Raw genomic sequence first — 27,881 nt, 5'->3', positions numbered from 1 at the left:
TGCTGCGGAGCACGGGCTCTAGGCGCGCGGGCTTCAGTAGTTGTGGTGCCTGGGCTCAGCAGTTGTGGTTCGAGGGTTCTGGAGAGCAGGCTCAGTAGTTGTGGTGCACAGGCTTAGCTGCTCCGCGGCATGTGGGATCTTCCCGGACCAGGGCTTGAACCCATGTCCCCTGTATTGGCAGGCGGATTCTTAACCACTGTGCCACCAGGGAAGTCCCCAGTAATTGTAAATTTTATAAGAATAAGACCAATACCAAAAGAGAAAGCTGGGAAAAGGACACAAGTACATCATTCAAAGAAATACAAATGGCAGATGAGTGAGAAAAAAAAAAAAAACACAACCAAATCTCCTAAACATTGAGAGGAATACAAATTAAAATAATGTCACAGCATTTTACCTCTATTAAACTGTTAAGGCTGTTTTAAAGGATAACTCCCAATGTTGGTCAAGGTGCAGTGAAATGAGTGAGGTAACTCACAGATACAGAGAACAATCTAGTGGTTGCCAGAGAGGAGGTGAGTTGGCGGGGTGGGCGAAAAAGGTGAAGAGGACTAGAGGTACAAACTATCGGTTACAAAATAAATGTTACAGAGAATAAAAAATATTAACATTGTATGGTGTGCAATCTAAAAAAATATCGAATCACTATGTTGCACACCTGAAACTAATATGATGTTGGAGGTAAACTAAACTTCAATGAAAAAAACTCAAAAAAACAGCAAGGTAACTGGTGATATGAATCAAGAATTTTTAAAATATTCAAATTACTGTGATCCAGTAATTCCACTTCAGACTTTATGCCCAGAAATAATCAGAGGACTTCCCTGGTGGCTCAGGCTAAGAATCCGCCTGCCAATGCAAGAGACACGGGTTCATGCCCTAGCCGGGAAGATCCCACATGTCGCGGAGCAAGTAAGCCCATGTGCCACAACTACTGAGCCTGTGCTCTAAAGCCCACAAGCCACAACTACTGAGCCCACGTGCCACAACTACTGAAGCCTGAGTGCTTAGAGCCTGTGCTCTGCAACATGAGAAGCCACTGAAGTGAGAAGTTCACACACCGCAACGAAGAGTAGTCCCCGCTCACTACAACTAGAGAAAGCCCGTGCGTAGCAACGAAGACCCAATGCAGCCAAAAATAAATATTAAAAAAATAAATTAATTTAAAAAAAAGAAATAATCAGAGATGAACACGAAGATTATAAGGACATTATTAATCAGAGTGAATAATTATAAACAACCTAAAGGTACAACCACAGGAGAATAGTTAAATTTGGTAAATGATGATACATCCATGAAACAGAATATTATGCAGATATTAAAAATCATGTTTTAATATAATCCTTATATGAGGAAAATGCTAGTTCCATATCTAAAAAAAGGGGGGGGGGGGCAAGAGGAGAAACAGAATGGAATAGTCATTAAGAGCTTAGGCTTTCCAACCAGAGACCTGCATTCCAATTCTGGTTCTTCTACTTACTAGCAGTGTGGCCTGGAGTGAGACATGCTACCCTTCTGTACCTCAGTTTCCTTTTCTACAAAACAAAGATAATAATCATATCCATTTCACTGGTTGTCATAAAGATTAAATAAAACAATGCAGGCAGAGCCTGGCTACTGTGCTCCTCTGTATCCTTATAGGTCACCCCAGAAGGCAATGAACACATGTTAGCTTAACATATGACCTTTCTGTTTTTTAGAATTCTAATCACAAACCTTAGATAAATTTTCCCCACAAAAATGACTTCTCTGATAAACTACCAATTATCTACAGAGTGAAGGTAGCAACCAGTAGACAGAATCTGGTGACTGATCAAATCCAGGAATGAAAGAGAAAAAGAGCCAAAAAGGAACAAAACAGCCTCCCAGGCTGGTCTATAAGTCTGTCCAGCATATTGCTTCCAGACTAAATCTTCCTGAAATGAGGCAGAAAAACTCATGAGGATTGAGGGTTACTCAATCAACTCCGAACTCTTTGGCTTCGATCCCAGAGTTCTGTATGATCTGTTACCATCCTTTTGACCCATCCAACCTCACCTTTGGGGTATCTCCCACACAAGAGCCTACTGTCTTGTCCCCTCCAGGTCAAGTTATTCCCTATTCAAAGTCTTCTCAACCTTGACCAGTGCAGACTGAACTCTAATTTATTTGTTTCATTTTTGTTATTTTGTCTGTAATATACTGTTCTGTGTATCTGTCTTTTCCCCTAATAGACTATTAGCTCGTTAAGGGCAGGAACTATGCCTTTTACTTCTGAATACTCTATAGCAATGAACACAAAAACAGTGTTAGGTAAGCAGCAGACATTCAATACTGGTGTCACTGTCATATGAAACATGTATAAATGGTTCCTGCACATGACAAAAGCAGGAAGAGAACATGGAAAAACAAAACCTTGTTTGTATGCTATGTGGAACCTTAACTATATGAATTTATATCCTTTATTGCTATGTTTGTGTCATTTCTCAAATAGAAAAAAATAAGTCTTAACAACAAGTACAGGTTTAAGATTTCAAAAATCCTGCCACAAAAATAAAAGCTAATTGTGAATACATTAATTTTTGAAGATGTTAAGACTTAGTAATTTATCACCTGATTATGTGGCTAGATAGCAAATGTGTCAGGTTATTTCTCAAAGGAAAACAACCAAAATAACCTTTCATACTCACTAGTTCAGAGTTTAGTCATTTGGGGACACTGGTTATTATAAAATATATGTGTACTAAGAATAACACATGTGCATTGAGAATAAGACAGTAGAGAAGGACAATTTCCAGAAGCCTGCTTTATAAATAAAATCACCAAAACTTTTTGTTTAATACACTATTGTTGTTCTCTACAGGGACAACAGATAGCTAAAACCCCAACTTATTTCCTGGAGCAGATCAGAAGACCGTCTACACTCTTGGCAAGAAACAGCAGCCCCAACTCCCCACTGAGATTCCATAAGCCACAGCAATTCTGAAATAGCCTAACATGGAGGTCACCTAACAACTTGCCTTCAGACTGCTCAATACAAAACATCAGACATCATTAGAAGGCAGAGAAGAGAGGAGACACCTTGTAGCTTTCTCTTTTCTAGATCTTTAAATTAGAAGAATGCTTTTAGCCAGGAGGCTGAAAAACCTAGTCCAGTATTCTGACTGCAGAGGATACTAAGTGTCATTAGGACAAGGGAAAAAAAAAAAGGAATTACAAATAAGTAACCAGTTTCTCCTGAGAATGAAAGGAAAAGCTGACTTTTATTAGATGCAGAACACTAGCCAAAAATAACAAAAATTATTTACCCTTTTGGAACAAAAGTTAGGTTTAAAAAGTCAAATAAAATAACCATTTTATTCTACTATTTCTGAAAATATATACATCATCGTCTTATCTGACAGCTTAAGATAACTCAAAGCAAAGTATCATGCTGATTAATACTGAGTACCAGGAAAGTTGCAAACTACCATAAAGAATGGGGAGGAGCTGAGTGGAAAGGATGACTCAGTCTGAGAAGAAGAAAAACATTAGCGTCCATTTACTTCAGGGTGACTGGAAGCGGAAGCAGCCTTTATCTGAAGTAGCACTCACCTACTCAGTCACATGTACACCTTTCTCTTCCCTGTTGTGTGCCATTAACTTTAATAAGAACAGATGGGGCATTTGGGGGAGAGGGGAGAAGTAATTAAAAGGGAAATAAAATTGTATCTCTTTTAAGTAAAAAAGGTTAAGAGCACCCCAGTTTTTAACCCACCCTTCTCCCCATTTGTTAATATTAAAAGGTGCAGTCAAAGCAGAACAATGATTCTAACAGCTACTTGAAAAAATCTATTTATGGAGAGCTTTGAACCTAGGAGATAAGGAAATACATATATACTAATAAAATATTTGTAATTGCAACAATATTAATTCAACAATATGGTGAAACAACCATAGGAGGTGAAAGAATTCTTTTGCTACAAAGAATAAGAAGTGCTAAACCAGTAATTCTTTTATCAAAAGGCACCTGATGCTGGGTACACAGAAATTAATTTCCCTTTTAATTACTTGGGGAAAAAAGTCCTAACTGCATAGGGCTTGGTTCTCAGAGAGCTCCTCAGCTGACAGGGAGACAAAGAGAACAACAAACAAGAGCTATATAGCGTGTGCTATAACAGAGGTTAACACATACTTCCCACCATCCTGGCAAAAAGGATAGCTTAAGCTGGTGAAGGAGGGCTTTAACAAGAGGAACTGCTAAAGGTGGATCTGAAAGGATAAAATAGACCTTGACAGGCGAACTACAGTAGAGAGAAACATTCTAGCAGAGGAAACAGTAAGTGGAAAAAACTTTAATATGTACGGAATTAGACAAACTTTGTGCAAAAAAATTCAAGTGGGACTGCATTAAACCACCTCGTTTATTATTGTGACCTGGTTTCATAGGTCATGTTCTAGGCCCTCATTAAGGGTACCCTGTTTATTTCACTTATTGGACATTTATACGTGAAACAGAAGACAAAGCCTTTCTGACAGTCAGCATCCTAGTGCCACAGTATGGATTGGAGGCTGCCTCCCAGGCACGAGCTATCCCTCTCTGCTTTCTACAGCCTGAATGACACTTTTGCTGGCATACAGCAACCTAATGCCTCATTTCTCCTTGTTCTCCCAAGGGTGACTATGTCAGAGACCACCAGGTCCCTCCTTGCCCTGCTCCAGGCCCATAATCCTGAAAGCAGCTCAGAGTTAAGACTGTCTTTAGAGTGCTCCTACAATGTTTCATCACTGAGAATATGAGAAAGGTTGGGGATGTACAGCAAGTATCACCTTGAATAAATAATTATGTTATAAAAAGGAATAAATTACACACATACAGTATAAAATATACAGTACATCTATGGATTGGGGGCAGGTTCTACCTGAGCAGTGGTTCCCAAACCTGGTTGGTGTCAAAATCACCTGGTGAGCTTTCAAATGCACAGATCCCAGAGATTCTGATTCAATAGGTCTGGGGTGGGACAGACCTCATTTCAAAAGGTCCCAAGGTAATCCTGATATAGAATGTCTGCTGACTATGGCTTTGAAGTGACTGACCTATTGATAGAACACAACAGCTATGCACCCTAAATGCAAGTCGACATAAATCAAAACCACTTAAATACCCATGGTTTTCTACTATTAGAATTTTTGGTTCATTCTTTACAACAAAGAATCATTTCATTTACTTATTTGGAATAATAATAAAAAAAAAGCCTACCTCAAAACTAATATGATTCCCATATAAGCAATAATGGAATGTATGACTCAAGAAGGAAGTTCTAAAATTTCACCTCTATTGTGGGTAGCATCAATATCAAAAGAACTCTCTAGATGGTATGGACAAGCTCAACATACAACAAAAGGAAAAAGGGGGAAAGAAAAAGAGAAATGGACACACATAACGGAGTGAATTCATGGTTTTGCAGTGTGTGTCAGTGACCATGTGGCCACTGCTCCAGGGTCTCTATAACCCAGTACTCACTCCTGAAGGCTACTTTGTAGAAACAACACCATTTTATTTGGTAAATGGGATCTCCTATAAGGTCAAGGTTAAATCAGAAGTCAACAGCTTAAACAATGTCTGTACTAAAGGCATAGTAATAGCAATAATAAGTGGCAATATACTGCCTTTGAACAAAGATCAAAAAACAGTTAATATGAAAAAAATACAGAGACATCCTTAGTGAGTAAACAGTATAGCATAAAATATGAATAACAGTTAAAGTGTTGTTCAACAGAACAAAGAAATCTGAAAAACAGAAAAAGGCTATACACGCATAGGAACACAGAGAATTTTAAACAATAAAAGAAACAAAATGCTACTTTGAACTAATATTAGGTTATAAAAACAAGTAATCTGTCAACTTGGTTACTCCTGAGAAATATGGAAACAAATAGAGGAAAAAAAGAAATATAAAACGTAAAATAGACAGCTAGTGGGAAGCAGCCGCATAGCACAGGGAGATCAGCTCAGTGCTTTGTGACCACCTAGAGGGGTGGGATAGGGAGGGTGGGAGGGAGGGAGACGCAAGAGGGAAGAGATATGGGAACATATGTATATATATAACTGATTGACTTTGTTATAAAGCAGAAACTAACACACCATTGTAAAGCAATTATACTCCAATAAAGATGTTAAAAAAAAAAGAAATACAGACAAAAGCTTAATCAAATACTCAAAAGACAAGACAAAAGAAGGATCAAAGGCCTTGTCCGCCAAGGAGCTGGAAAGTAAAAAATGTATTACATAATAAAATTTATTCCCAACAGGAAACCAAGTCACTACTATTTTATAGTCTCAACATATACCTACAACAAAAAGATTTTAAACAGAAGTAGAAAGCTGTAAGATACAAATAAAACAGAAACATAAGAAATACTAAAAACAATTAGGGTGTCCTCTATTATTATAGTTCTGCACCATACTTCTGTGAATGTATAGTATCTTGCACACACTTAACAATTTGTGACAGTGATTATGCTATACCAGAGTTTTGTAATACCAGAGTTTATCTAAAAAGTAGTAGGCTGGGGGCTTCCTACTTCCGCCTGCCAATGCAGGGGACATGGGTTTGAGCTCTGGTCCGGGAAGGTCCCACATGCCGCGGAGCAACGAAGCCCGTGCGCCACAACTACTGAGCCTGCGCTCTAGAGCCTGCAAGCCACAACGACTGAGCCTGCAAGCCACAACTACTGAAGCCCGCACGCCTAGAGCCCGTGCTCCGCAACAAAGTGTAGCCCCCGCTCACCTCAACTAGAGAAAGCCCACGCGCAGCAACGAAGACCCAACACAGCCAAAAATAAATAAAATAAATAAATAAATTAAAAAAAGAAAAAAGAATCTGCTTTCCAATGCAGGGGACATGGGTTCGATCCCTGGTCGGGGAACTAAGATGCCACATGCTGCGGGGCAACTAAGCCCATGTGCCACACTACTGAGCCCACGCTCTGCAACTGGAGAGAAGCCCAAGCGCCACAATGAAGATCCCGCGTGCTGCAACTAAGACCCAAAGCAGCCAAAAAAAAAAAAAAGATAGTCTACCAGACTGGCTCTCCCCCCGCTCCATTAGGGTATATTTTAAACTAGAAAGGCTGCTCTAAGTCAGGGTATAATTCCCCCCCCCGCCCTCCCCACTGCACACAAAGCATCAAGATATCTGTCTGCTCTTTTCTTCAAAAGCCCTCACCCATCTAGGACATTTTAGGACTCTATTTCCTCCTTCCTTGTTGGGGAAGCTAGTGTATCACCTACCTCTTTCAAAATAAGAAACACAGGATTTAATTTGTGTGAAAAATGTTTAGAGCTATAGCTATATACTTGATAGGATTCTGAATAGATTAAAGTCTATGCACTCAAATTTACAATTAACTTGGCTTTCATTCAAAGTCAATTTACTCTTATTTTAGAAATAATTCAAACCATGGGGAATAAGGAGACATGAAGTATTAGAGGCAAACAGCTAAGGCCAACAACAAGGAATAGTTTAGAAAGCTTAACATCTAGCAATAAGGAAGTATGTTCCCAGTAATTTGAGGTAACATAGGGTATCTAACAAGGAAAATGTTCATAACATATAACATGAAAAAAGGTTACAAAAGAGGACACAGGATAGGATTCCAGCTTAGTTTAACAAAACAAAACAAAAAATACAGCAAAACTAGACAAACAGCAATTCTGTTGAGATCCCCTACCTTAAGTCAGGCCGACATTATATCTTGCCTGGCCAAGTGCGATGGCCTCCTGACTAGTTTCCCTGCTTTCCCTCTTGCTCCATTACCACCCATTTTTTACACAGTGGCCACAGATTTCTAAAATATAAATTCATTATCAGCAAGGAGACTTCCCTTCTGAAACCTCCCATGCTAAAACTCTTAGGCTGAAGTCTAAACCCTTTCACTGGGCCTACAGGGTCCTTCAAGGCCCTATCAGCAGATCTGCATCCAGCCTCATCCACTCTGCTCTAGTCACTGCTTTCAGTATCCAGAACGTCCTAGGTTTCTTTTCTCTTGCCTCTGGGCCTTTGTACATGCCACTCTCTCTTCTAGGAATATATAAGCAGTTCAATGTCTATGAATTTATCGTACAGATACACTAGTACATGTGCCCAAAGAGCTGTATGCAAGAAGGATAATTATTTTAGCATCTTTCTCTAACAGCAAAAGATCGAAAACAACTCAAATGTCCAGAACAATGTGTATAGTATGCTACCATTTGTGTTTTTTTAAAAAAAGATACATAAACACATGTTTATATATATGTAGAATTTTCTCTGGAAGGATATATGAAAAATTGGTAATATTTATTACCTCTGGGGAAGAAAACTGAGGGATGAGAGGCAGGGGGAAGTTATTACTTTTCACTATTATCATTTTGTACTGTTTGAAACATTTCCTCTCATGTCCTTGTATTGAATGTGGTAGTCACAGAATACTTGCACAATTACATGTTGTTGTTGTTGTTGTTGTTGTTGTTTTTGCGGTACGCGGGCCTCTCACTGTTGTGGTCTCTCCCGTTGTGGAGCACAGGCTCCGGACACACAGACTCAGTGGCCATGGCTCACGGGCCTAGCCGCTCCGCGGCATGTGGGATCTTCCCGGACCGGGGAACGAACCCGTGTCCCCTGCATCAGCAGGCGGACTCTCAACCACTACGCCACCAGGGAAGCCCTACATGTTGTTTTAAAAACTGTACCGTATGTACATGCCCATTTACAAAAGTGGAGGAAAAAACCGAAAGGAAACACACCAAACTATTAATAGTGTTTACCTCTAGGGAAAAGAGTAAAAGGTTCGTTAGGTTCTAGTATAATTCTACAATTGTTAGACTCTACCAAAGAATGAAACTAAACATTACTCGAATGATACAAAAAAAGTTTAAGACCAAATTTAAGGAAAGTTTTAAGAATTGTCACTGCAACCTCAATTCCCTCTAACACTTGGGCAGATACATGGCTGCCAGTGCCCTCCACCTGCCTGCACTTTTGCAACTGTTCCTGCAAGGCTCTCGAGCCTAACTTTACTAGGCAAAAATACTTTTATTATTTCTTTATACTTATTGGAAAGCTTCAGTACTACTTCCTATTGTATCGTATTCCTTTTTCCCTTTAAAAATTATACAATACAGATAATAGGAGAAAACTCTGATAAGCAAGAATATGAACTTATACATTTTACATAAACATGCTGGTTTATATCCAGTCCCCTCCCCATATATACACGTATTTACTCTCACACGAAATCACATTGTGCATACTATTTGATAATCTGCTTTCTTTATGTAGCATGTCTCAAATCCCTCTCCATTTCAATATATTTCTAGATGTAATAAAATGGTTGCATGACATTCTATTACAGTTGTCCCTGGGTATCCACAGGGAATTGGCTCTAGGACACCTCCCAGCCCTGGCCAGATACCCAAAATCTGTGGATGCTCAAGTCCCTTATATATAAAATGGCACAGTATAATGGTCCCTCTTTATCACATTTGGTTGAATCTGCAGATACAGAGGACTATCTGTAAATAGGTGTATTATAATTTAATTAGTCCTCTATTGTTGAATATTGTTACTCCTAAATTTTGATAATTCTGAGGAAAAAAACCTATTTGCATTATAAAATAACTATGTTATAAAACTACAGAAAACCAAGAAAAGTCACCCCAAACCTAACCACCCTCACACTACTAGTTTATTTTGTTCTGACTAGTGTTTTGATGCCTATCCATTTAGTCTTTTTTTCCTTGGCATTCATTCATTCAAACAAGCTCTTGCTATATGCCAGGTTATTACTGTTTGAGTTTTTCTTTACTTTTCTTCCATAACAATTTTTTGTACCATATTTTAATTTTTTTCTTCCAGTTTTACTTAGGTATAATTGATGTATAGCATTTTAATAAGTTCAAGGTGTACAGCATATGATTTGACTTACATACGTCATGAAATATTTACCACAGTAAGTTTAGTGAACATCCATCATTTCATACAAATATAAAATTAAAGAAATAGAAAAAAATATTTTTCTCCATGATGAGACTCAGGATTTACTCTTAACTTTCATATATAACATACAGCAGTTGTTAATTATACTTATCACCTTGCACATATAAGCACCCTAAGTGCTTATGTATCTTATACATAAGTACTTATGTATCTTATAAATGGAAGTTTGTATCTTTTGACTGCCTTCATCCAATTCCCTGCCTACCCCTCCCCCCACCATGTACTATATTAAAAAACAAAAACAAAAACTTCTCATAAGCATTTTGCTGGTTAATAGTCTTCCCAATCAGTTTTTAGTGGTTGTCGAACATCACTCCCAACATGGGATTTGATCCTGTTTACTTATCCATTTGTCTACTGCTCAATATATTTTCTGATCAACTTCCTGATAAGTCCCACTTACGTTCACTTAACTTTTGTACTCTCTGGTGGTCATCACTATTCGATTTAATGCAAAATATATATAATGACCAACTATTGCTAAAGTGTAAAGATCATCGCTTTACCCCTATGTAGCACATTATAGTTAGTTACAAACACACAGCTGACTCTCAAAGAACATGGGGTTTAAGGGAGAGCTGAACTTCCATGTAGTTTAAAATCCAAGTTTAATTTATAGTCAGCCCTCCGTATACACCACACCCTCATTAGTGGATTCAGCCAACTGTGGGTTGTAGCACCTTAGTATTTACTAGTACCGTAGTATTTACTATGGGGGGAAAAAAATCTGTGTATAAGTGGACCAAGCAGTTCAAGCCCACATTGTTCAAGGGCCAATTGTATATATTTCCCCCTAACGATACTACATTTAACTGTCATAAGCCTCCAATACAGTAGATATATCATTTTACAAATGGGAAGGAAGGGACAAGGAAGTAACCCTTAATGAACTTGCCACAGCTATTAAGCTGCACACTGGCTAAGCCTTGGTGCCCTAGTAAGATTAAAATCTAATTTTATGCTTCCTTTGTATTTCCTGATACACCTAGATCAGGGTCTCTCCTCCAGAAAGCCTTTCCCAACACCTTTCACTAACTTCTGTAACTGACCATCCTCCCTGCACCCTGAACATAGTTTTATCAGAGCACTGACAACACTTATTTATAGATCTCTTACCCCATACTCTACTTAAGACCCTCAGGAAAAGGAACCTTTTCTTACTCATCTTGAAATCCCCAGTACCTAATGCACTCCCTGGCACAAAGTAGAAAGGCAAGTGTTCAAAGGATGGAATGAGCACATTAAAAGTGCTCAATAAATAAATATTGCAGGTATTTAGAGCACATCTGAGTTGATCCAATTTACATCATTTCACAGAAAGTCACACTTCAGTATATCTAGAACCAGTTAGGTTCAAATATAAAACCTGTGTTCAAAGAGCAGGCATTATCAATACAGAAAATGTAATTCTTAAGTGCCATTTACATTAAGAGCAATACTCTAGTAACAATACTTAGAAACTGTAAAACACACAAAACAGTTAAGAATAGATGCTTTCAAATAATTATTTTAGGAGTCATAAGGTCCATAGCTTAGGATTTAGCCATTTTATTATGACTCTGACTAACCTGAATGGGGGCGGGGGGGAGGGTACAAAAACCAGTATAAATTGTTAATTATGCTTCAGTTAATGTGACATTTGTTTTCAAAATTCTGTTTTATAGAATTTACAGTTTTAGACCTGATTTTGCTCATTACTGCTGCTTTTCTTTTAAATTATAATTCTTATATCATTGGAATGGTCTTGATGACTTGGTCCAGCCATCTAGAACTGTCTACCAATCTGCAAAGAGCTCTTGTTCATGTTGGGCATGTGTAGTAACATGCATACAAGCAAACAAGCTCCATTTAATACAATTTAACTTCTATAGTCCACAGTAGATACTCCAGGGGACAAAGTAAGGAGCTGGATGGTAGAGCTGTTACATAGCTTGAAAGTACTGCTTCTCAAATGTTTGCACTGTAGTACCTATACAAATAGGGCTTCCCACTCCCAAGCACTCGTGCCCTATTTTGTTGAAGACCTGTGTTATCTTAGATAGTCATAGAGTTCACATACTTCTCCTAAAATATACATCTGCTTTAATGTAAGAAAATTTGTAATTACTTACCAGTTAAATTACTTAACTCACCGCCCCCTCAGTGAGCACAATTGAAGCTCCAAGAAGATGGGTCATGTTTATCTTGTGGCTTCAAGTACCCCGGAATCATACCACTTTGTACCCTAAGGGTATTCATATCCCAGTTTGAGAACCAGGGATCTAAACAATTAAACTAGTCATAACACTTAAAAGTGACCAAAATGTTCTTACAACCCCATTCCCCAAATTCTTAAGGCTAGTTTTCTCAATAACTTTTCAAATCAGTATTGTTTCTCTTTACAGCAGCTCATTAGTATGCACTGTGTGTCAACATTAAAAGAACCTGCAGGGCACAATTATTTCTGGAGCGACAGAATACTAGCACATACATCTTGTCCTTCATATCTATCGAGGTACCAAGCTGCCCACGTGGAAAACAGAGTTGAAGAAGAGAAGAGCTTTCACTCCTGTTCCCTTCCTCCTCTCTATTTTCCAGGCACAGCTTGTGAGAAAAATCTTAATAGTCATTTAGATGATTCATTCATATAAGCTTATCTAACTCAGCATTTGTAACCCTCACTTTTACACTCCTTTTCGCCATTACACAAGTGCAATTAAACTATTTTCACATTTTTTAGGGGATAAGCAAGATGTTCTTCCTGGTAGCCTGAGAAGAGATGATTTTCACACCTAGAACCCTACTTTATTGTTAATGAAATCCCAAAGCCCAGTAGACTCTGACATTTATGAGAGGCCTGTTTCAAGTTCCCTATACTGTTCATTATATTTCATAGCAGAAATTGTAGGCTAAAGTAAATTTTAAGTGACCCTTTCAAATGTTTTTAAAAAAATTATTTATAATGACTGTAACACTATGAAGCAAACATGGGTTATCAGCTAGGTTAACTCAAATTAAGTGAGACAATTTTTATCTAGGATACCAGCTTCCCCAATAATAGGATTCCATGTGTTCCTCATCAAAATTACAAATTGCCACAAGCCCTGGACTTCTGAGGTCATTTGCCAAGAGTCAAAATATACATTTTGGAATGTATATTTGGGTTGAATGAAATGTATATTTGGAATGTATTTTGGGTTTCTACAGAAAAGCAGCCACCATATCCTTGTGTCTTTCTGTGTACGTACTCAGAATGGTACTTGATGCTTTATACACATTCTCATCAACTCCGAGAATAGTCTCTTTAACTGGTATTATTCTCACAAATAAGGGCTGTAGGAGTAGAAAGGTTAAGTAATTTGCCCAGTGTCACCCAGCTAGTAATACAACAGTGCACGCAGAGTTTCAAATGGAGTACTGCCTGAATATAAAGCTTGTATGCCCTCAATCACCCACTGTCCTGTATCTCCTATACCCAAGAATGATCCAGCAAATCCTCCAACCCCAGGAAGGTCTTATTACTCCTATTTTTAAGACCAAGAAATGGAAACAGCATTTACCTCTCCGTGGCTGCAAAGTCAGTTTGAGCAGGGAAGACAGAACTCAGCTCTCAAGCCTCTGGTCAGCAATCTGTCCACTACTGCATCTTGTTCTTTGGCCCCAGGTCTGTGATCATCCTAAAATAGAAGCACAAATCATTTTATGAACACCAAACACACACAAATGCAGATACAGTATGAAAAGCAAAATGATGGCAAGAGGAAGACTAATAAAATTGGGAAACAATATACTTGCTAAAATGTCACATTACTAATTGACATGCTGTAAATGTCTATCAAGTCAATAATAAAACCTTCACTTATTTTTTTTTTTTAATTTTAATTTTTTACAGTACGCAGGCCTCTCCCGTTGCTGAGCACAGGCTCCGGACGCGCAGGCTCAGCAGCCATGGCTCACGGGCCCAGCCGCTCTGCGGCATGTGGGATCTTCCTGGACCGGGGCACGAACCCATGTCCCCTGCATTGGCAGGCGGACTCTCAACCACTGCACCACCAGGGAAGCCCCCTTTACTTATTTTTTTAAACATTTGCTAAATATATAAAGAACTGAAGATTTCTGATTATCAAAATAGCACCCCATTGTGACCTTGCAACCAAATAATGTAAATACAGTTAAACTACCAAAAAATTAATTCTTACAGATGCAGTAATACTCCTTTAACTTTATTTCCTTATCTTCAGCAAGTAGTGGTTTTACTGATTAAGTTAGTTTAAACCACAAGTAAAGACTGTATTTTTCATGTAATAAGATAACTACGGGGGGGAGCTTTCACTACTGACCTTTGAAAATCCTAGAAGCACAGCAACGAAATATCTTTTTTTAGACAGATAACAAAATACTTTTAGGTCATATTGTTACCTGACAATTCTCTCCCTAAAATACAAATAAATGGACTGTCAGGCTTCAGGCAATGGTAGAGTGGTACTTAACTCCGTGGCAGGGGGTGGGGGGGAGAAACTCCCAAATGAAATGAAAGAGCTAAATTTAAGCATTTCCAAAGAATTTGGCATATGAGGTAATTAAGAGGGAACCCATCTCATAACTAAAGCCCACAAAACTAAACTGATATAATACTTTACCAGATGAAGGTAAAGAAAAGTCTCCTCTGTTGAAAAGGCAATTTATAACAACATAAGAGAATTAGTGCATTTAGTCCACGAAACACTTTTGTATTGGAGTCCATATATTGTCACTAATGTGCGTCAAAAGGAATGAAATTTTATGCCCCTGAAAACTGATGGGTGACTAAAATAAGATCAAGTGTGGAAAAATCACTATTCTTGGGGTATATGTTAGCAGTCTATATGCAATGCCATATCTTTGCATTCAAATACTAAACACTGAGAAAATGCACAAAGGTACTTCCAGGGAAGATATGAAGACAACAACTAGAGAAGGTTTGGGGATGTTTTAAAAAATATATATGGTATGCCAAATCTACACATATAATTGTGAACCATGGTCTTCAAAGTTATACATTACTTGCCATTATTGTTCTTTCTAAACCTGTATACTCTTTATCAAAGCATTAAATTATGACAAATCCTACTTGTTTGAAGAGGGACCTAATTTTTGGCAAAAAAGCCTCTAGTCGTCTGAAACCAAGATAGGTAAGCAAGTTAGACAGATGGTCAACTAGGTTTCTGGTTTAAAAAAATGAAATACAGCCTATAAAGTAGTTAATGTAGAGTGAATTTGATGCCAGTAGCATCCCTGAAGCAAAAAAACAGCCTCTGGAGGAACATTCTGCCAGCAGGCACCACTCTGCAAGGCTCTGCCTCAGGGCCCTAGTCAGCCACAGGTGGCTTCTGCCACTCCCAAGGAACTCCCCAAGCCACTCAGAGAAGTCCTTGGTGGGTGCCCTCATTTTTTCTATGTCCTTTAAAGCAAAATCCTAAAGCTCTTAAAATTTGAATGCATATTAAGGCTAACTTTTACAGCTCCTAAATTTTAAGTTGGTTGAATGGATCCCTAAAGATAACTTTTACAGCTACTGTTTTTTTTTTTTTTTTGCGGTACACGGGCCTCTCACTGTTGTGGCCTCTCCCATTGCTGAGCACAGGCTCCGGACGCGCAGGCTCAGCGGCCATGGCTCACGGGCCCAGGAGCTCCGCGGCAATGTGGGATCTTCCCGGACTGGGGCACGAACCCGCGTCCTCTGCACTGTCAGGCGGACTCTCAACCACTGCGCCACCAGGGAAGCCCTACAGCTACTCTTAAATAAGCAGTATTTTCCTATGTTTACCAGCTACTCTTAAATAAGCAGTATTTTCCTAGGTAGGTAATCATTCCTGTTGTAATCTTCCTCATACTAGTGATTTAAGTTTCTTTGGGTAAACTTATGTCCTGAATTTATTCTCTCTGTAAACTTAGTTTTCCAATAAAAACAAAGGGGACTTCCCTGGTGGTCCAGTGGTTAAGACTCTTAAAAAGAAAAAAAAAAAAAAAGACTCTGCACTCCCAATGCAGGGGGCACCAGTTAGATCTCCGGGTTCTATCTCTGGTCAGGAAACTAAGATCCCGCATGGTGCACGGTGCAGCCAAAACAAACAAAGTATGAATCCTGGCATACAGGAAATCTTAAAGGACAGCAACTCTGTAGACAAGATCTATACCATTAAAACGACATATAGGGGACTTCCCTGGTGGCGCGGTGGTTAGGAGTCCACCTGCCAATGCAGGGGACACGAGCTCGAGCTCTGGTCCAGAAAGATCCCGCATGCCGTGAAGCAACTAAGCCCATGTGTCACAACTACCGAGCCCACACAAGAGAAGCCACCACAATGAGAAGCCTGCGCACGGCAACGAAGAGTAGCCCCCCCCCGTCGCGACAACTAGAGAAAGCCCACGCACAGCAAGGAAGACCCAACACAGCCATACACATACACATACATACATACATACATAAATAGAGTATTAAAAAAAAAAGACATAAACGATGTGTAAGACCAAGAAGTTGATGGCTGTACATGGCACAACTGAAATCAAGAAGCAAAACATGGTCTATGGAGCACAGTGCTACTGGGAAAACAAGCTTTCCTCCTGACTCAACTACAGACCCGCTGGATTTTAACCCGTGTGGACCTTATTTTAATAAGTAAAACATGCCACCTGCCATCCATAATTTCAAAAGGAAAGTAAAACTGAAAATTACAAGAATGCCAAAAATTACACAAATGGACCAATGTTTTAGACAATTAAGCATGGTTCTATTCTCAAGCCTGATGCTCCATCAACACTACTGCATTTAGTTACTTAGGGCAACTTTATTATGGAGGAGAGGGAGAAGGAACATTTTTGTAGGGTTCAAAAAAGTAATGTTGAAAACACTCCCCTATGGAGGCATTTGCTGCAGAATCCTACAGATAGAGATTACACACAGTAGACCGGTCAATTCTGCTTAGCACCAGGCTGTTTTAATATCCTCATAAACTTAACATAGCCTCCCCACTCCCCCTCCCCGCTATTTAATCAAGACTTTCCTCTCTCCAAAGCAACCCCAGTTGATACATCAAGTGCTGCACGATATTGTATTAAGGTACTAGAATATTTGAGGGAAAAGAAAAAACTGGCAATTCGACAGGAAGCTTTTTAATGATGCAAGAGAACTTAAGGACAGAATAAATTTAACATACATTCCCTGTTTAACTTCTTTTGCCACCTAAAGGGGACCTGGAATTTTAACTTTCCTATTTGATGTAAACTCAAAGAAAGCAGGAAAACGCTACATATGCGAATGTTTACTTATTGCTGAACTCAGGGCTGCAGGAAGTCAGCTACTAAAAAGTAGTTACATTACGCGTAGATATTTATAAACCAACTGCAACTAGTGACCCAGGATTTAATTACAACATCATCCCTCATATTTCAGCATATGGGCAAATTACCAGTGGAGTCAAGAATAAATTCATTCTGCCCTACTGGCGCTTTAGATCGGGTTGCACAATCCCGGGGCAAAACTGCCTTCGCCTAGCCCTAAAAGCATCAGGTACTAAATACTGTAGTAAGTTAGCGTCAGGACGTTTTAAAGCGAGACGGAAACTCAAGAGTTGCCTGAACCAATTTAGCCAGCCCATAATCCCGAATTCAGGAATCTGTCACGTCACTTGAGATCATAATGAAATTAAGTTTTGATCCCTTTGAGATCTCTTAGCGCACAAAGTCAGGCTCCTATCACTGCAAGGGGAATCCGACCCTGGCTCGAGAAAAACTTGTGGAACTCGTGTCCTTTCCGCCCACCGTGGGGGGGCCGCACCGGTCGGGTCGGGCGAGGAGCCCGGGCGCTAGTTTGGGGGCGCAGTGGGGCTCGGCGGGGGCGGCGAGCGCGCGTCCCCCCGCCCGCTCAGGCGGCGTCGAGGCGCGAGCAGCTCAGCCAGCCTTGCAGAGGGAGCTCTCGGCAGCTCTGGGGTCCCTCTACTCGCAGCCGCAGCAGCGCCGCCTGCGCCACTCGGTGGAGACGGAGACCAGCGGCGGCGACGCGCGGACTAGGAGCGACCGCGGAGCAGCCGGGCGGCGGGGGACGCTCGCAAGGCCGCAGGGTAGGTTCCGGGACTGGGCAGGCTGGAGGATGGGCAGCCCGAGAGGCGTCGGCAAGGGCCCGACACCCATACTGCATGGAGACCTGGCTGCGCGCGCGGTGGCTGGGTGTCGACACTTGAGCGAGGCGGGCGCGGAAGCCGGGGAGCGGAGATCGCCTCTCGGCTGAGGCCACCCATGGCGGGAGGGGCGGAGGGCAGAGGGCGGGCCGCGGCCGGGTGATCGGTCGGGCCAAGAGCTGGCCTCGAGGGCAGAGACAAAGGAAGGAAAATGGAGTCGCCAGCGCGCGGGCCTCTGTCGGTGCCACCGCCGGAGGCCTAGCGCGCCGTAGGAGGGAGGCCTAGCGAGCGATCGAGCGGGCGGACGGGGTGGGGGGGGGCAGCCGGGCCGCGGCGGCGACGGGCAATGGCGGCGGCCGCGCCGCAGCAGGGACGGTAGAGGGAGACAAACACCCCCCGGCGGCGGCGCTGGCGCCGGGCTACAGCCAGCGCCGACCGGAGCGGCCCCATCGTGACACCTAGAGGCGGCCCGCGAAACCTCCTCCACCCGGGGCCCCCTTACCTCCGCGCCACACCCCCCGCAGCGCTCGCTCCGCCGCCGCTCCACCGCTCCGGCCACCCGGCGTCCCCAGCCAGCTCCGCGCACCCGCACCGGCTACCGCCACCGCCGCTGCCGCCAAAGAAGCAGCTCCGCGCACGGTTTAATCGCTCCACAGACTCGGACACAAAATGGCGGCGGCGCGGTGCAGTGCGCCTGCGTCGGCGCTGCCGGGGCCGCGGGTGCTGATAAGGGAAGGGACGGGTGGGGGGGCCGGTCGGGCGACGAGTGGAGGGCGGGGGAGGAAAGGTGAGGGGAGGGGTTGGCGCAGGGCAGCATGGGAGGCGGCCCCGGGCGCCAACTTTCAAAAGCGGGCGCGATGGCGTCACGGGACGCGCTGCGGGTCGCGTCACGCCGCACGCGCCCTCGACCGGTCGCGCGTGGGTTCTTAGGGAGCCCGAGGTCCGGGCTCCCGCTGGGTGGGGCTTCCTGGGCGGAGGCAGTCGCCTCTGGGAGGTCCAGGATCCCGGCCCGGTTGACCTGGTTCCTTAGCTGCAGTCACCCGCTCTGAATCCGTAAGGGAGGGGTCGGGGGGGAGGGTTTTTGGAGGAAGCGCGCGCGGGGCTAGGCGGTGGGGCTGAGGCGGTTCTTGGGCGGGACCCCTGTTGGGGCCCCGCCCCAGTCTCCTCCCTAGCAGGGCCGGACCCGCCCTCCGAGCGCAGCTCCGCAGCCCGCCACCGGGTAAGGCCGGGCGGGTCCCTTCTCGCTCCCGGCTCCTCAGAAGCAATCCAGCGCCTGCGAGCCACGGCAAGCAGGGCTGTCCTTGCCCCGCGGTTTTGGGGGATCTCTCCCCCCTACAAGAGGGCCTCCTAATACCGGGTGTGAGAGAAGAGGGCGAGGGCTTTCTGGTGTGCCCAGGCCATCTCAGCCCGGAGAGGCCAGAAGAAGGCCAGACTTGATGCTTTTATACGATCATAGCAGTCTTTTGCCAAAAGGACTTTCTGTATTTGGAGCGGCGTAGTTGTGTATTTTATAAACGTACATTTCTTGTTTTTGCCCGAGAGCTGTTGAGCTCTTTGTGGGCGGGGTCCTTCAGCCCCTCACAGTGCGGTCGCCCCTCCCCCTCCCTGAGTTGCACCTGCGGACTCTACCCAACCAGCGGTAAAATTCCCTGAAGACTGACTGGAAGATGTTCTGGTGGCTCAGGGAGGAGAGTCTTTGATACTTATGGTAATCTGACTCAGGACTGTATTCTCAACTCCCTTACCTTAGATCACGAAGAACAAACGGACCCAGCGTCAAGTGGGCAGCTTCTGCTCCATTGAGCTGATTGTTCCATTATGAGAATGTTAGCCCAATGTTGACAGATATTTTGTTTTTTTTCTTTTTAAAGGAAATCTGGGGGGGGGTTGTGTGTAAAATCTCCAGGTGTTGGCAACTAAATCAGATGTTTTAAAACTGCATGAGCTGATTAAGCCACACGTGGGGGCTGTCAGTTTATAAGACCTCTGACTTGGAGGAAAGAGTGAAGAGAAGTTCCAAGGCCAAATCCTAGGCACTCCAGCATTTAGAGATAGGGTAATGGAGAAGGAGACTGAGAAGGAACAGCCAGGAAGACAGAAGGAAGTCCACAGTGTTGAATTTGGAATCCAAGGGCAGAGAAGGATTCAGGTAGGAGGGGAATGGTCAACTGTGTTTAGTGCTGCTGAGGGGTAAACTTGGGCCAGAAACATGGATATATTGAATTGGTCACCTTGGAAGACGAGATTATCATTGGTGACTTTGGCTTGATTCATGTTGGTAAATCAGAGGTGTGGACCTGACTAGAATGGGTTGAAGAGTGAACAGGAAAGTGAGGAAATAGAGACAGCACACATAGGCAACATGAGAGAAGCTTAGCTGCGAAGGGAGCAAATTCAGGGATAAATGTGGAAGGATATGGGGTTAAGAGAGGATGAAAGAATTCTAGAGCATGTTCTAAAAGATGAAAGGGTTCTAGAGCATGTTTATTTGTCATTGGGAGTGTGATACAGGAGAGCGAAGCCTTGCTTGACTTTTTTTTTTTTTTTTTTTTCCTGCGCCACAGGGCTTGCAGGATCTTAGTTCCTTGACCAGGGATTGAACCCAGGCCCACAGGAGTGAAAGAGCTTAACCACTGGCCTGCCAGGGAATTCACTTGCTTGACTTAAACCAGGGTGAAGTTCATGGGAGGATATAAGGAAACTGGGAGGATTGACCCTGGATAGAAACAGGATGCTTCCACTGTAGGAATTAGGGTAACAAGGGTGAAGATGGGTGCAAATGCAGGGGAGAGAGAAAGCAAGCTTGCAGTTTTCCTAGTGGCACTGCCTTGGTGGTATGGGGTACCCATTTGAAGTTTGTGATCATGAGTTTAAAGTTAAACCAGTTGGCCCAGTGTGCGGTTTTTCTCTAAGCAACATTCAGCTGCTTGGGTACAGACATGAAGAAAAGGGATAATTTGGTTTCTCAGCACCAACACCCAAGTTTTCTGATTTCTAGTAATAGGTACTTGCCTTATGAGATTATTTACTATTCTAGAAATGTGTGAAGTATCTGGAAAATTTACCTGTGATCCCTTTTTCTAGAAACCAAATTATTCCAGTAGTCTCTTATGTACACCTGAGGACTCAAGCATAAAGAAAAGGCAAACTTAGAGAAAAATTACCAGACACCTCTGGAATATTTGCATTTTGCATTTTTTTCAGCCCTCCACTCCAAACAGCTCCTGGTATACTTAGGAACTATGTACTGGAAACAAAGCTGACTTACACTTTAATGCTTAGCTTCTTTTCTTTCTGGTACCTTTAATAATCTGACTAATTCGCTTTCTAAGACCTTGCCTCAAACCGTCTTATCTTTAAGCTTCAAGAGTGTCTTCTAGTACTTCCCTGGTGGCGCAGCAGTTAAGAATCTGCCTGCCAATGCAGGGACATGGGTTTAAGCCTTGGTCCGGGAAGATCCTACATGCCGCGGAGCAGCTAAGCCCGTGCGCCACAACTACTGAGCCTGTGCTCTAGAGCCCGCGAGCCACAACTACTGAAGCCGGCACACCTAGGGCCCGTGCTCCGCAACAAAAAGAAGCCAGCGCAATGGGAAGCCCACGCACCACAATGAAGAATAGCGCCCGCTCGCTGCAACTAGAGGAAGCCCGCGTGCAGCAACAAATGCCCAACGCAGCCAAAAATAAATAAATAAATTTATTTTTTAAAAAAAGAATGTCTTCTTTATGTTTATTTTTTTTTCATACTAGTCATCCATTTTATCCACATCAGTGTATACATGTCAATCCCAATCTCCCAATTCATCACCCCACAACCTCCCCCCCACACCCGCTTTCCCCCCCTTGGTGTCCATATGTTTTTTCTCTACTTCTGTGTCTCAATTTCTGCTCGGCAAACCGGTTCATCTGTACCATTTTCTAGGTTCCACATATATGCATATATATATATATATTCACTCTGTATGACAGTCTCTAGATCCATCCACATCTCTACAAATGACCCAATTTCGTTCCTTTTTATGGCTGAGTAATATTCCATTGTGTCTATGTACCACATCTTCTTTATCCATTAGTCTGTTGATGGGCATTTAGGTTGCTTCCATGACCTGGCTATTGTAAATAGTGCTGCAATGAACATTGGGGTGCATGTGTCTTTTTGAATTATGGTTTTCTCAGGGTATATGCCCAGTAGTGGGATTGCTGGGTCATATGGTAATTCTATTTTTAGTTCTTTAAGGAAACTCCATACTGTTCTCCATAGTGGCTGTATCAACTTACATTCCCATCAACAGTGCAAGAGGGTTCCCTTTTCTCCACACCTCTAAAGCATTCATGTGTTTAAATATAAGGCAATGTATTTATTTATTGATTTATTTAGTTTGGCTGCGCCCAGTCTTAGTTGCGGCATGCAGGATCCTTTTTAGTTGCGGCATGCAGACTCTTAGTTGTGGCATGCATACAGGATCTAGTTCCCCAACCAGGGATGGAATCCGGGCCCCGTGCATTGAGAGCACAGAGTCTTACCCACTGGACCACCAAAGAAGTCCAAGGCAATGCATTTAGATGGCAAAAACCCTCAATTGTATTTACAATTATATTTACAACTGCTAAGGTCTGAATATGTGTCCTCCCCAAAATTCGTATGTTGAAATCCTAATGCTAGATGTGATGGTATTAGTAAGTGGGGCCTTTGGGAGGTGCTTAAGTCCTGAGGGCAGAACCCTCATAAATGGGGCTAGTGCCTTATAAAAGAAGTTTCATAGAGCTCCTAGCCCCTTCCACCATGTGAGGACATGGCAAGAAGGCACAGCTATGAACCAGGAAAAGGGCCTTCACCAGAATATGACCATGTTGGTGCCTTGACCTCAGATTTTCCAGCCTCCAGAACTGTGAACAGTAAACATCTGCTGTTTATAAGCCACCCAGTCAGTGGTATTTTGTTACAGCAGCCTGAATGGACTAAGACAACTACTATATTTATATTATATCAACTATAATTACAACTATATGACCTCTGAGGCATCAGTTAGAAACCAGGAATGGGGTCCAAGTTGCCTTGGAGCCTGCTCTCTGAAGACAAAGATTCCCATATGCTGCTCTTACATGGCTGAGAAAATGCTGAGGATCACTAGGAAGGAACAAAAGGAAATGTTTTCTTCTTGCAGGAAATGGTGATGTGTCCTACTTCATGAAATTGGCTCCAAAGACCAAGGAACGGAAAGCCAAACCAATAGGATAGGCTGTTTCATGCTGGATAGAAACAAGGTGAGAAAGAAAAGTAATATGATGAGAGCCTGTGGAACAGTTGGGATGATAAAAATAAGGACAGGTTTGTTCCCTGCAGTACTATCCCGGACTGCGTCACCAACGAGAACTGCTGTGACTTAAAAGCACCAAGTGATTTAAGGAAGTGTTCTTCCCGTGGACTATCTCAGGTTTGTAGTCCACAGGAGTTCAGGGCATTATCAGCAGAAGGCTGTCAGCTTACCACATGGCACTGGTGAAGTCACCACGTTCTAGGATCTGGCCCTCAGCCTCAAGAGTGGCTTCCTTCCTTAGGGACTCATCAGGTGCACAGGAGCTTGATGGATAAGCCAAGTGACTAAACTGGGAAGTGGACTGGTGCTCACATGCTGGCAAAAGGCATATTCTCTCCCTATAGGAGAGCCTCCTGGGAAGCCATATTACTAGAAAGCTTTGGTAAGCAGTTCATTAGGTTGAGATGTAATTTATATAACTTAAATGTTTAATATCATCCTCTGTGATGCTGGAGTCAGATTGTCTGCCATTTGAATCTTGTCTTGGCTCCTTATTAGCTGTGTGATCTTGGGTGAATTAGTAACGACTCAACTGCAGGTTTCTTCTCCATAAGATAGGATGATAATTGTACTTTACTAAGGACTGAATGAGAAAATGCAAGTAAAACTTCAGGCATAGTTCTAGGCAGCAGTAATCATACAATAAATGTAAACTATCATTATTATTTCTTTTATTTTTATGCTTCTTAGTAACCTACCCTCACTCCCAAATCTACCTTCTGATGGACATGGTCTTTCTAGATTAATTAATAGAATTACTTACTGACTAAGCGTTCCTTGGCCTGGAAGCCATTCTTTCCAAGAAAAGTGTACTTTGTGCTGTAATTCTCAGGAGAACAATGCTATTTCCAACATCTTCCTTAGCTCCCACTATTGCCCCCAGGTAAAGCTTGCAATAATCTTGATCATTTATGTGTTTTTTGGAACTCATTAAGCAAGAGAATCAACAAATGGAGGAGAGATGTGCTGATTTTCTAAGTAACAATGGGCAAGACACTTCCTGCCCACTTTGGGGGTAAGATGTAAATCTACACCTGAACACTCCCATTTCTCTGTGTCTGTTGAGGACATGTGTGAGATATATTCCAATTCAGCAAAGATTTATTGAGTACCAGCTATGTTCAGCTCCCTTTCTAGGCACTGGGATACAAAGATGACCCAAGATGTGTTTCCTGCCCTTAAACTCAAAATTTAGAAAACAAAACCAAAAAACATTTAATGCGTTAATTGTTATAATGAGAAGAAATGAACTCATAGATAAAGGAGCAAATCATTCCCCAGGAGTATCTCATTTCAATTGGGTGTTAAAGGATCAGAAGGCATTAACGAGGCAAAGCTGTGTAAGGTGAAGAGCCATAATCAAGGACATAAAAGGGTAGAAGAGTGTTGGGGGGACAGCAAGTCATCCCATACTTTTGAACTAGGGTGTAGTGATACTAAACCTTATAAGATGTTTGGAAAGCTTTCAATGTCAGCTGCCAAGGCCAACCACTTTCTCCTAAATTTTAAAGACCTGCCCTTCTACATCATCTCCTACCCAGACCACAGGAATTTTTTTCCATATTGATGTCTGCTTTCTTCAGATCCCTGTAAAAACGCTGTTTATTTTTTACCTCTCAGCTCAAACTACTGCTCTCTAAAGTCTAAAGAAGGACTTTGCTTGGGCCTACATCTCACATTTGAGAAGTAGGTCACTTTTGTTCTCTGTGCTCTTACCTGCATTTTTCAGGTATGCATTGATCACCCTTAAATATTCCATCTAATCTGTACACTTTTCACTTTGCAAAACACCTTCATGCCTGTAAAAACCTTCAGACCCCTGTAAAAACCCTGTTTATTTTTTTACCTCTCAGCTCAAACTACTTCTCTTTAAAGTCTAAATAAGGACTTTGGGGCTTCCCTGGTGGCGCAGTGGTTGAGAGTCCGCCTGCCGATGCAGGGGACACGGGTTTGTGCCCCGGTCCGGGAAGATCCCACATGCTGCGGAGCGGCTGGGCCCGTGAGCCATGGCCGCTGAGCCTGCGCATCCGGAGCCTGTGCTCCGCAAAGGGAGACACCACAACAGTGAGAGGCCCGCGTACTGCAAAAAAAAAAAAAAAAAAAAAAAGAAGGACTTTGCTTGGGCCTACATCTCACATTCGAAAAGTAGGTCACTTTTGTTCTCTGTGCTCTTACCTGCATTTTTCAGGTATACATTGATCACCCTTAAATATTCCATCTAATCTGTACACTTTTCACTTTGCAGAACCTTCATGACTGCTCTTTCAACTGATGTTCACAGTTCTTTTTGAAGAGCCAGCCACAGTTTTGTTCTAAGCTCTAGAAATGAAGTGACTTGCTCAGAGTCGTCCAGTAACTTGGCAAAACCAGAATGAGTACTCAGATCTTCCAGCCCCACCCTCTCTCTTCCTGTTCTTTCACTGGCTGCTCAGGGCTCCTCACTGTTAGGTAGCATTTCCATTTTTATAGGGATCCTCTGGACATGATGCTTTAGCTCAGGGGCTGCTTGGGAGGGGAAAGAGGAAGGTAGGTCGATCAGGCAGGCTCTGGGCCTCTCTGCTCCCTCACTTTCTCCCCCTTCTCCTAATTTTATGTGATTTGTTTAAGGGTAAAAAGGTGTCTGCCCTTTAATGCAAGTTGGAGGACACTATTGCCTTAACCCAAAGGAAGAGCTTTTTTTTAAAAACATAATTTTATTTTAGTTTATTATTTATTTATTTTGGGGGTGCACACCACGCAGCTAGGATCTTAGTTCTCTGACAAGGGATTGAACCTGCGCCCTCTGCATTGGAAGCGCGGAGTCTTAACCATTGGACTGCCTGGGAAGTCCCAGGAAGGGCTTTAATGGAGGAAATTCCAGCCACTTGGAAAGCAGATAGCAGAGGTATTTGGAATCATGACTTATTAATCTGTAACCTGAATAACTGCTCGATGCCCAGGTCTATGCTCAAGGCTAGGGTAATACTGGAGAAAGATGATGTCCCTAGTCCTCAAGGGCCTTATGTTTTGTCTTATATTAGTCTGGAGACACTAAACCTCATGAGCATTAGTAGGTAAAAGTCAAGGATGGAGAAGCAAGTAAAAGGCATGGGCTGCATGTGTGGGAGGAACAGATTGGTCACTGGATATCAGTAAAGCAAGGAGGACTCTCAAAGTTCTGCCTCTAGCCTACACCCTTCTTTTCTTGCCCAGCTCTATGTATCTAGCTTCTTTCTGGACACTTCCTCCTGGATGGCTCCCAGGCCACCCTTATGAGCCTTGTCACTCTCCTCCCGATTTGCTTCTCTAGGGCTCCCCCTTTTCAGTGAAAGATGACACAACCCATCCACCACACAGGCCAGGAACCTGAGCTTCATTTTCTCATCTCCCACATCCCATCAATCTCCAAATCCTGTCCATTCTACCTTCAGAACATCCCTTCACTCTAACCTCTCTATCTCCACTGCCTCCAACCTGGCTCAGGCACTGTCACTCTGACCACAGCCGCAGACTCCTCACTGCTCCCTGCTTCCTCCCTCCACACAACTGCCAAAGCAACCTTTCCAAAGCACAGATGTGATCACAAAATTCCCCTGCTTCAAGCCCATGGATGACTCCACAGTGTTCTGGGGGTAAATCCCAAACTCCTCAGCCACTCCACAAGCCCCTTTCTAACTGCCCCCTCTGGCCCCTGTGGATGCAACTTGCTTGCCGCCTCCACTGGTCTGATCTCAGTTCTCCCTCCCTATATTGTCCCCTGCTCAGGCTTCCATTCCATTCCTTATTTGAGATCCCCGTGGTAAAAGTGCATTTTTTTTTTTTTTTTGCGATACGTGGGCCTCTCACTGTTGTGGCCTTCCCGTTGCGGAGCACAGGCTCAGCGGCCATGGCTCACGGGCCCAGCCGCTCTGTGGCATGTGGGATCTTCCCGGACTGGGGCATGAACCCGCGTCCCCTGCATCGGCAGGCGGACTCTCAACCACTGCGCCACCAGGGAAGCCCAAAAGTGCATTTAAAAAAAATTAATTTATATTTTGGCTGCATTGGGTCTTTGTTGCTGTGCACAGGCTTTCTCTAGTTGCAGCGAGAGGTGCTACTCTCTGTTGCGGTGTGCGAGCTTCTCATCACGGTGGCTTCTCTTGCTGCGGAGCACGGGCTCTAGGTGCGTGGGCTTCAGTAGTTGTGGCTTGCGTACTCTAGAGCACAGGCTCAGTAGTTATGGCGCACGGGCTTAGTTGCTCCACGGCATGTGGGGTCTTCCTGGACAAGGGCTTGAACCGTGTCCCCGAGCATTGGCAGGCGGATTCTTAACCATTGCGCTACCAGGGAAGTCCCAGTAAAAGTGCACTCTGAAGAGCTATGTTTCATGGGGGACTCTGGGGAGTATTTTGAGTATCCAGGCTTTTTCTGCATTAAACATACACTGTCCTTTCATGTTCAAAATGTTTTCAG

At 43.0% G+C, this 27,881-nt stretch overlaps 1 protein-coding gene across 3 annotated transcripts in view; it reads right to left on the bottom strand.

Moving 5' to 3' along the window:
- Positions 1–18,807, bottom strand: part of CTCF (CCCTC-binding factor) — a 49,294-nt gene extending 30,487 nt beyond the window's left edge. For 2 of the 3 annotated variants that reach the window (XM_082677554.1, XM_082677556.1), the window contains exons 1-2: positions 18,636–18,807; positions 13,538–13,654 (exon numbers count right to left, since the gene is read on the bottom strand). The gene's annotated coding sequence lies outside the window, so the exon portion shown is untranslated. Of the gene's footprint in view, positions 1–12,109; positions 12,223–13,537; positions 13,655–18,635 lie in introns of all 3 variants that reach the window. The other variant, XM_082677555.1, reaches the window with a different exon arrangement.
- Positions 18,808–27,881: the final 9,074 nt, after the last annotated feature.

Source organism: Grampus griseus (assembly GCF_964374135.1).
Source record: "Grampus griseus genome assembly, chromosome: 19".
Classification (NCBI taxonomy): Eukaryota; Metazoa; Chordata; class Mammalia; order Artiodactyla; family Delphinidae; genus Grampus; species Grampus griseus.
The sequence above is the reverse complement of the archived record's forward strand: the minus strand, read 5'-3'. Positions and strand labels throughout refer to the sequence as shown.